A 10,542-nucleotide genomic window follows, 5' to 3' on the forward strand; every position below is an offset into this window, starting at 1 on the left:
CCACACAATGTAGCAGAGAGAACAAGAAGAATGCAGTTTGATGTCATTGCTACAGATGAAAGCTCTTCATCTTAATCTCAACACAGGCTTTAGAGAGATCTGTACACACAAAGATAGATATGTAAAGGAACATCAAGCCACCTGCTTCACTTCTGAAGTGTCATTTCAAATACATACATCAAGGTGACATATTGTTTATTCTGTTGCAATAACAGTGAGGCAGTGTGGCATTTCCGACAAGTCTACATCGCTGATACAGCATAACGTCAACCGGCTCAGATGTGATATTGTTTCCCCAGCTGGAGTCTGTAAAAATGTCTGTCAGATCCATTCACCAGACAGAGCTACAGCGGGCTGAACACAGACTAGCGTGTGTGTCCGCTTTAATTTGACAACTAGCAGATGGGGTGTAATGTGAAGCCCTTTGTTATGAATATGCTGAAGTCCCAGCACACATCAGGTAACACATCGACGAGAAAGAGCAGATAAAACATCCTTACAGTGCTGCTAGGCTGAGCATCAATCAGCGACATTGCCATCCAAAGAAAAGTAGCAGCTATTTTATTTGAGGCTGCACGCATACATGCAAAATGTAGTTGACACAATGTGCAACAGTGCTATAAAAGAAAGGACAAGTAGATGTTTATGTCGTAACGCTGTTCAATAACTACACGCTAAAAGCACCAGTAAACACTTATCATCTATAAAGAATCTTTAAATGGTTTATATTTGTTATAAAAACAGATACAAATGTGATTTAATGCAGTAATCAAGCATTAGTAAAGGGTTAGTTTTCACTGTTTCCAGTGTCTGTGTCTGCAGAATTTCACCTGCATCTTGGTTTTGCTCCAACCTATGCCATCTGCCCTCACTCCCTGGGCCTATTTTTAAAATGCGGCTTAGCTGGAACACAAGATCGTAGGTTTACGTGGGAATACAGAAAACAACATACAATCATCCTGTCTTATTGCATGTGCAGAGCTGATTCGATGTAATGTTGATATAGTAAAGGGATAAATGATGGGAAGCCTGCCGTCGATGCTCTGTGCTTTTCCCTGTGTGTCTTTGTGTTTGGGTTGAAAATGCTCTGCAGATTTGAAAACGGTCAATATGCACATATTGAGCAGAACAGAGTCGAGTGGCACTTCTGATACACACTGTGCATGTGGAAACCTAAAGACTGACGAGCAAAGGAGATAATTGTTCCGGAGTGTAAGGCACTGATGAAACATCGGCACAGAGTGCTGCACACTTTATGTTGAAACTGAGGTTAAATGGAAACACCATGCCGTATCTCTTTGCATCCGCAAAAGATTTAATTCTCTGCCCTGTAGACCAGAGGTCCTCAACCTTTTCAGCCCATGAACCCCCCAAATAAAGGTGCCAGAGACCGGGGACCCCCACTGTACCTGAAGGTGGTTGAACAGCCATGCATAATCAAGAATAGAGCAGACAAGATCACCTGTAAGGGGGGGTAAATGGGAGAGCTTTCTGACAAATTGGGGGCCCATAGAGGTCAGCAAAAATCATGATCCATTATAAAGTTAAGCTGTGACAACCATATTTTATATTTAACCCGATAATAACCACTCTTATCAAAAAAACAAATATATTTTTAATCATTTGTGTAGTAAATAGCCTTCTTAAAATGCAAATCCCTTTTGTTGAAAAAAATAAAATAAAATGGGTTAAAAATTGCAAAAATGGTGGAAAAAGTGGTGAAACTGGATTTTAAAAGTTGCAATAATGGGTTAAAAGTTGCAACAGTTACATAAAAATAGCAAAAAAAAAAACAATTGTCAAAAATAGGTTAAAGTGGAAAAAATGGGCATAAATAGTGGTGAAACGGAGTTTAAAAAAAAAAAGTGGCTGAAATTGCTTTAAATTGGCAAAAATGTGTAGAAATTTGGTGAAAAAATTGAATTGAATTGAAAAATTGATATAAAAAGAAAGAGAAAATAGGCAGATATTGGCAGAAACGGTTAAACTAACAAAAATTGGCATATCAGGTATTGAAATGTGGGTAAAATTGGAAAAATCGGATATAAAAAGTGGCAAAGCGAGGTTAATAGTGGCAATAATGGGTCAACAGAGGCAATATTAGGCTTAAGTGGCAAGAATTGATTTAGGAACAGCAAAAAGGGGCAGAAAAAATGATAGAACGGGTTTAAAATAGACAAAAATAGGTGTTACATGGCAAAAAATGTGTTAAATTGATGGAAAAATTGATGAAAATGGCTTAATATTGTTGTAAAGTGGCAACAGTGTAATTTTAAAAATATTCTTGTTTTTCAAAGGAATCTGGGGACCCCCTCTCAGTGTCTCGTGACCCCCAAGGGGGTCCCGACCCCATGGTTGAGAACCACCGCTGTAGACCGCAGTTTCGCTACATTGACATCTAGAGCTCCAATCATGAAAGAAGAGAGAAGGAAGTGTGGCAGTTTGCACTGAAAAGCTTTAAATATCAATTAAAGGCAACTACTTCAATAACGTATTAAAACATTGATATGTTAATTATTAATGCACAATTATCTCCACTTTTTAACGCATGCCAACAAGCTCTGGTGAGTGAGAAAATAGGTACGTTGTGCGTTGGGCATCTCTCGTGAGCTGTCATAATATTACGATAGGCATCAAAAAAGAGTTCTGCACGATTCCAATTTTGCAAAACCGCATCTGCCCAAACTGAAACTAAACCTGAACTGTTACCTGTGATTATCTCCATTTAACACCTGGATCTGCCCAGACCCAGGATTAAACACAATGTTCTGTAAATACAGTCACTCACTTTTAAGTGCTTTACTTTTTATCTTGAGTTATATGCTTCAAAGAATAAAATGATAGATTTACATTTCCATTAGCAATAAAGCCCTAATAACTGTTATGAAACATAATTGATTAATTAATGCTCTATAGCAGCATTACTCAACCCTGCTCAACCAAAGAGCCAAACTGTTGTAAAATACCTTTGCAAGAGCCACAATGGCAAAAATGAGTAAAAGCAACAATAAAATAAGTTAAACAATGGGCAGAAGAAGCAAGGTGTGCATAAAATGGCAAAAGCTGGGTGAAAAGTGAAAAAATGGGGAGACAAAAGCTACAACACAGGGCAGGAGGTGGCAAAAAAAGTCAGAGGTTACCAAAAAAATAAATAACAGGTGGCAAAAATAGTCTAAAAATAGCAAAAACATAGCAAAATATGAGTGTAAACATGACTTAAACGGGCAAGAAGGCAGGAAAAATGGGCAAAAAGCAGTAAAGAATGGAAAAAATGCTGAAAAGAGTGGCATTTAATGGCAAAATGGGTGAAAAGTGGCAAAAAAAGGGAAAAAATTGCTAAAAGCAAAAAGCAGGATGAAAGAGGTAAAAACAGAGATAGAAGAGGTAAAAATGGGCAAAACGACGTGGCAAAAGTGGGCTTAAAGCAGTAAAAATGGATTTAAAGTGGCAAAACGGATATATACAGACAAAAAATAAAGTTAACAGTTAAAGCCAACTGTAGAAGTGTGGGAAACAAACTGATAAATGGGACTTGCAATGGATAATTGCTGAGGTCAAAGTTTCCCTTTTTCAGGGTTTCTTGGGAAATAATATTTCAAATGAAGGCATAAAAGAGCCACAAATCATCACAAAAGAGCTATGCGTTGAATATCACTGCTTCATAGATTATGAATTTGCTATTTGCTTTTTCAGTGTCTTGCTACTGCACTAATAAATATTCCAACTGCTTATAAATGAGATAAGATACTGCTTTGCAGATTATTAGTTAAAAAAATGGAAAGTAACTAACTGCATTTACTCATATTACTCTGAGCAGCGTTTTTGAAATCAGTACTTTTTCTTTTATATAAGTAAGTTTTACACAGAGAAAAGTGACATTACAACATTCCCCTTCTATGCACAGTACCTTTAAGTATTTACTAATGCATTATCAAGCATTTATATCTGTGTTTATAAAAGACATAAATAATAACAGGTGATAAGTAAGGTATTTACTAATGCTTCACTCATGCTATATAGTGTGTAGTTATTATAAGTGATTCCGTTTTGGGTAAATCAGAAAGAATCTGCAACTCACTGAGGTCAGAATGCGTCTTTTCACAGCCAGCCAACTCATCCCAAACATGCTTTAAATGGCCTCAACTTATAAAATAGCTTATATCCTCTTTAAAACAGTTTATATTCTATGTAGATATTTTTATCCCAGCATCACGCACCTTATTAAGTTCAGACACATCGTCAAAGTATGCACCAAAATAATAGATCTCACTTATTTGAAATATAATAATCATGAAATCATAATAACTTAGTGCTGGTTTATGATAAGAACCAGTGTTTTATATATTCGTATTTTCTTAACACCAAAACTTCTCATGCACAGAGATGTTTCAGTATTTCATTAAAAGAACATGATGGATGTATTTGGCTGGCTGCTTTTTCTGACTTCATTCTAACAATAATTCTATAAACAAAGCTGGAACATTCACTAGTTTTGTATTCAAAGGGAAACATTCTTAGTAACTTACATTTCAACACATCTATAAACAGGGCTTCATACAGACAAGTAATGAAAAGTACAAATGAAAAACACACAATGCCCAAAATCCAAAGATTCACATTTCTGTGGGTTGAAAATCACATTAAAGCACATCCACAACTCAGTGGGCTCATGAAACATAAAATAGGTACAGGCACTTAATTTTTTTGTAGAAAGTAGGTCAGTTCAGAGCTGTGAGGAAATCCAAAAATAGGAAAATATCAGAATAACATTAACATTTTCTCTTTTAGTATCTCAGCTATCTCCTATCCCAAGGCCTGAACATCTCAGCCTCCACACCAACAGGCTGCTCCCGTATGGAAATATCCCTCAGTGTCTTCACAAAGTCTCCAAAAACCCACATGCTTTCTGCATTTAGGTATGAGTCAGGTGAATGTTGTCCTGCAGGATAAGGAAGCTCAAACTTTAGCAAGCTCTGTAACGGTCACAACAAAGCTGTATCTCATATATGCATTAGCAGAAAGGATTACCATTCTGTATCCGATTACCAGGCACAGATGTTAAAATTTTGGGATTATCTGTTTGATGGTTAAAACCGAGCATGAGATATCCTGTAGTTTCAATCTTGGGGTTCAGGATAAGATGCCACACATTATAATTATAATAATAATAACGATAATAACAATATAGAGTTTTGTGAGCTTAACAGAAATGTGACTGCTAAAAGAGCAATGAGGTCACATCCTGTTTTAAGTGAATACAGACAAATAATTTTGTAGGGAGGCTTCAGTGTTCTCATAAGATAATTAAACAGTGTCAGACAACAGAGCTTAGAGCATGTCTCACAGGGAACATCTTAAACCACATCATCTACAAGCCCACCATACCAGTCTACAGCCTCACACTTTAAAGGTCACATATTGACCCCTGTAAGACAAGTTTATATTGGTCTCAGAGGTCCCAGAAACATGCCTGTGGGTTGTTTTTTTTTTTTTTTTTTTGATAAAACACTCCATTATTGGATTTTTGCATGTCTAAAAACTCCTCTGTTTCAGCCCTGCTCAGAACGAGTGAGTTCTGTGTCTGTGGCTTTAAATGTTAAGGAGCTGTCTGACTCCGCCCCTGACCACACTTCTCTCAGGAAATAGATGTGGCTCTTCCGATCTTCCTCTCAGCTGGCAGGAGAGGAGGGAGGAACTTTCCTCTAAGCGAGGAGGGCCAACCAAACCTGGGGGCGGGGCTAACTCCCCACATGACATCATGAGGGAAAAATTTGAGAAGGGCTTGTTTTGAGGGGGGGATTGTGGACAGGACAGGGGCACATATTTTTGTTAGATATGTATGAAGAAGTGTATTTTTATAATACGTGACCTTTAACTGTGTGGCACAATGACTTTTGCTTTGGTTGATGATGAAAAAGGTTTGGAGGATCGAATTTACATCCCACTTAATAAGGAAGAAAGGAAATTATCTGTGAAGACACTGGAGAGGACATAATTCTATTTAAAAAAGTAATTCTTGTCTTAGATTATTTTTAAAAAATTTTCCTTAGTGTATTAAATACTCTGCCTTTAAATTCAAATATCAGTATGTGCACAATAATGATTATAAAATGAGCTAAAAAGAGAATGTATATGCTAAACTGGCAAGATGGCAAAAGATACAAACAACAAATATTCAAAGTTAGATATCAGAAGATATTTAGTGGATCTGGCTGGAATGCAAAATATGTATAAAATATGTCTTATTTCCATGTGGGAGCACCATCTAATTCCTGGACAGTCCAGAGTCTGCTGCAGGCTCCACTGCATCTTCCAAACATGCAAGCTAACACTTTATCTGACATTACAGAAATGAAACAGTTCCCACACACACACAAGTTAAACAACTGATACTGCACTCAGAATTCATGGAATTCAAGCAATGTTCACCATCACAAATGATTACCATTGAACACAGGACTGAAAGTTAGAGGCATAGATGTTCAAAACAGTAAACGAGTTTCAAAGATCGACTGCACTACAAACTTTGTGCAAAGCTGAGCATTACTCTGAAGGCTACATGTGTGTCACACTGTTATTGGAACTTCATGTTCATAAATGCAAGAAAAAGGGCTTAAATGTTGTTAGCTGACCAAATCGCAAGCAGTACACAAACAAAGAGCACAAGCGCCTAGATCTCACGTTGTCTTTCAGACTGTTTAATCTATACGAATACAATGTCATTGGTCAAACGCTCATTATTTTCAATTTTTATTCAAAAAATAATATGGTGATGTGTTGGTGTAAAAAATTTCAAACTTAAAAAATATAAAAATACAATACAAAACCCAGGTGAAAATCAGATAACAAAAATAGTGTTTGCATCAAAAGCACTTTAGATCGTAATACTGTCGTATTTTAAGCTGCACTATTGATATTGATCTATTGATGATTGGCAAAATAACTACAGATGATATGAAAGGATCAACCTTCAGACCATGCTAACCCAGTTCTGTAGCTCTGCTTACTGTTTAAAGGCGTTTCCACACCATGATTGTTTCATACCGTGTTCAAGCACGGTTGCTGCCCCCTCTCCTCTCCTCTTCTGGTCTGCTTTCACATTAGCAACTGTTCTGTTCTGTGCACACTTGCATATGCACACAGTCCAAATCAGTATGCAGCTGTAAATCTGCCAGTAAGAGGAAAAGAGGAGGAAACAGCTACTGCAGCCACTCACCTCTACATTTGTTTATGCTCTGTGCAGACAATGGAGTCCATCCTGCTACAATGGATGTTTTTATCATTTTAAGACACTGGCAATGACCTTGCTTCTTCTACATCTGCCATGCAGCGCAGAAGATGAAACAGGCCTGTGCTATGCACAGATGACAGTTAATGCAGAGACAGGAGACATTTAAAATTGCATTTGCAGGTCTGCTTACTGGTAAGTACCCTGTACTTGAGCATGGTTGCGTTCACATCTCTAACAGACCGTGCTCGAGCGCACATGAATCGTGCTAGAGACCACCTCTTCAAGCAGACTCGGGCACTCTTGTGTCAACTGATGGAATGAGCCAGACTTTGGGGTCAAGTGTACTCAGATTTACGCCCAGGTCTCAAATGTGAAACCACTAGGGATGCATGATATAATCGGTCTGGAATTGGCAGATATCAACATTTCTGCTGATATTTACATCTGCAACTTTGCCTGTGTATTTCAGCATATATCGACTGTAAATTTTGTCCATATATACCAATAAGTTACTAGAATTTTAAGCTGAACCAACAGACCTATGTCAGTCAAAGTCTTTTTCTTTATTTACCCTCATTCTTTAAACTTAAAGTGTTTTTAAGGACTGAAGTTTGTTTCCTTGGTCATTCTCAAACCTTACAGTGTGTCCAAAAAGACTGAAATTTCTTGTCTGAAAGCACAGTTAAATATCGACATCGATATTGGTATCGGCTGAAATGAATCTGTAAATATCGGCATATCGGACATCAGCAAAAATCCAATACCATGCATCCCTAGAAACCACTCTTAGTGACTTCATGCTAAATGTTGATTATCACTTGTTTGATTTTTTTGAATTACCATTCTTATCCAACCACTTTCTAGCAGCAACTGTGGTCAATTAAAACAGCTCAGGTAATTAAAATTTGCCTTATTCTTTAACTGAAAGTAAAGCCAATATGTCAATCAACATTTCCCCCTACTGCTGTTCCTGTCCTTTGAATCTCTGAATCTCAACATTAGCCAGCATTTAAACTTTAAGGACAGGATTGTGAAAGGTTGTAGTTTGGTAAAGAGAAAATGTGTTAAAACACTGTGTAAACACAGAGCTTGAGCCTCGTGGGCAGTCTTAGACCCTGTTCACATTTTTGCATTAATATCCATGCTGGGTAACTAGATACTAGGCTGACTGCACTTTAGGAGCTCACACTTTGCATTAATGTTACATGTCCAATAAAACCTGCCCTTTTATGCAAATAACAACCTTCGATCATCTCCATGGCTCTTAGGCTTGACATGGCTGACTTACATCTGTTCAGCCTCAATGCTTACTTGTTATTTTGAAATGAGAAGTCATTTTAATCCAACATCACCCTAAAAAGCTTATTCCTTAAATGTCATTTCCTTTACATTAGATGCATCATTATGACAAACAGGGATGGGGGGTGCCCCTAGCCTTGCAGCTTCTTGCTAGTTTTTCCCCATCCATTAATATTGCTCCTTCATTGCACGCGGCATGATACCTAGCCAACGTTTTCTCAACGTTTTTTATAAACATGCTTTTAAAGGAGATGGTGATATGCTGTTTAGAAAATAGACCTTGTAGGGCACTGTTTGGTTAGAATGAAATGACAACAAAGCTGGGACAGGTGTAAGTAAACCATGCTTTTTGATTACTAGCACACTACCATGGAAAAAATCAGTAACAGGGTGGTCTTTAATGCATGCCAGCACATGTGAGCGTCTACACTACCAAACCAGTCTGAGTAAAGCAGTGTTAATTTTGGCAGCTATTTCTAATTTTAGTCTCAGTCTTAGTCTTCAGATGAAATATCTTTTAGTTTTAGTCCAATTTTAGTAATTTCTACCCTTTTACGTTTTAGTCGACGAAAAACTTAAGACAGTTTAGTCTAGTTTTGGTCGATAAAAAGTTCTCAGGTTTTAGTCTTAGCATTTATTTCCTTGCCTAAATCTGGTACCAAGTCATGGTAGCGTGCTCTATTCACTCTGCCAAACCTGGGGTCCCTGCTTTCTACAGCTGAGGGCAGAATAGCTACAATGCATCATTTTTGACAGATTCACCACTAGTAAAGAAATATCACAGATTTTGAATGTCCAACGAAAACTACATTACATTCTAGTCTAGTTTTAGTCATCTTGATGAAAACTAAACATACTTTTAGTCAATTTTAGACATTACTGATTTATTTTTGTTAGTCTTAGTCTAGTTTTTGTCATGGAAAAAAGGCTGTCGACAAATAGTTTTAGTCATAGTTTTAGTCGATGAAATTAACACTGGAGTAGAGGCATCATAGACTGCCTCCATATGCAGTCTGACCAATCAGATATCAAATGATCATCACGACTTAGAGAGCAGCAGTCACGCCAAGGATTTAAGATTACCACTAGGTATTTGAATATCCTGCAAGGATGTCAATACAAGATGTACACAGGATCTCTGAGGTAATTACAACATAAAAATGAATTTAGCCAAAGCCTACAGGGTACTAAACTACAGTAATATAATGTATGTAACTAACTAGTAATCATGGTGAAAAATCAAGCTTGCTAATGCTTGCTTTATGAAAACATTTTTTAAATTTTCACAAGGTTAATGTTTATTTCAGGTCATTTGATTAGGCTGGAAATTTAACCAATAGCTTGAGCAGAATCACATCAATTATGACCAGTTTTCAAATTCAGCTCCAAGTTTTTAAAATCATGCATTAGCCTTCTACGTGGCTATTTTGAAGGTAGTCACAATGTAGTGTCTGCACAATCTGAACTAGCAGCTAAATATAGAACACATTCAAGGTGAATGTAAATGGACCTTATATTATTTACTACTTTAAACATCTTGAATCTAATCTGAAATTAGAGTTGTGTTACACTCTTATACACAATGGACATAGCTTCTTGCTTTTCAAAGTGAAGTCAGTGTTAAAGTGCCTTTGTTCTGCATTCTTCCTTTTGGCAGGCAAGGGGGACGCTACTGTGCCAATGGTATTGAAAGTCAACTAGAAACTGACTTCTGAGTTGATTTACCATCTCAGTGAAGATTTTCCTATAAAGGTTATTGTGTTAATCAATAGTTTCAAGTATTTTTCAACACAGCATGATGGACTCTGTAAAGTATGTCCCCTTTTAGAGTGAAATAGTCTCTGAAGCATACAAAAAGAAATGATCCGCCGCACACTGAGACAGACTTTACTTTTTATGAAAAGTAAAGTCTATCTCAGTGTGCAGTGGATCATTTCTTTTTGTTTACTTCGGACCTGCTACCGACCGGCACCTGACTACCTGGGCTGTGCACAGGGATCTCCGTTCGTGTC

Source organism: Cheilinus undulatus, linkage group 5 (genome assembly GCF_018320785.1).
Source record: "Cheilinus undulatus linkage group 5, ASM1832078v1, whole genome shotgun sequence".
In the NCBI taxonomy this organism is placed as follows: Eukaryota; Metazoa; Chordata; class Actinopteri; order Labriformes; family Labridae; genus Cheilinus; species Cheilinus undulatus.